The following is a 730-nucleotide window of genomic DNA, read 5'->3' as shown; positions in this document are numbered from 1 at the left end:
TTTATGCTAATTCCATTGGGCACTTTTGGGCATTTCGGGCATCGTTTTGGGCACACAGAAATTTCTCCCCAGGAGATGCGCCGGCAATGGAGCCCAAGCCTTCGAAATATATTCATGATTCTCTTTTGCAAGATTTCAGAGCTTCATCGGCGATTTTGTTAGAGAAAAGGTTCTGTAATGTATGATGAAAAGTGCCTTCTACTATTTTATTTAAACTAGGATATCCTTTTTTTCTTTATGAAACCTTATATGCATGCGTGAGACGTGAAATGATGCATGCATGAAGAGGAGAAATGATACAGAGCTCTGTAATGTATTCCTCACCACTGAATCAATTGGATGGTTTGGGTTATTTATATGTCGCTGCAGGTGGGAAGAGGACCGGCATGCTTTGTGTATTTTCTTCTCCAATCTTCATTCATTCATGAAGCACTTAAGTATTATGCTATGAGTATTCTTATATTTCTATTTCTCCACGATCGCTGAAACCACGCAAGATGCATTAAAGCCCATACAGCCGATAGAATGAGTAGTTAATAATAATAGCAACTGCAAACTACGGAGTACAAAACCACTTCCGATATGCGGTTAATATGTAAGCCACAGCCATAACATATTAGTCCGAATATGGTTATACTACTTTGTGAAGTCGATCTCCTTATTCAGCTTTCATTTGAAACTGATGAACAACTCACTACATTTCTTGCCAAACTCTTGAGTTCGAGTCGTA

The sequence above is a fragment of the Phytophthora parasitica genome, assembly GCF_000247585.1.
Source record: "Phytophthora parasitica INRA-310 unplaced genomic scaffold supercont2.61, whole genome shotgun sequence".
Taxonomy (NCBI): domain Eukaryota; phylum Oomycota; class Peronosporomycetes; order Peronosporales; family Peronosporaceae; genus Phytophthora; species Phytophthora nicotianae.
This window is presented reverse-complemented; position numbering follows the sequence as displayed.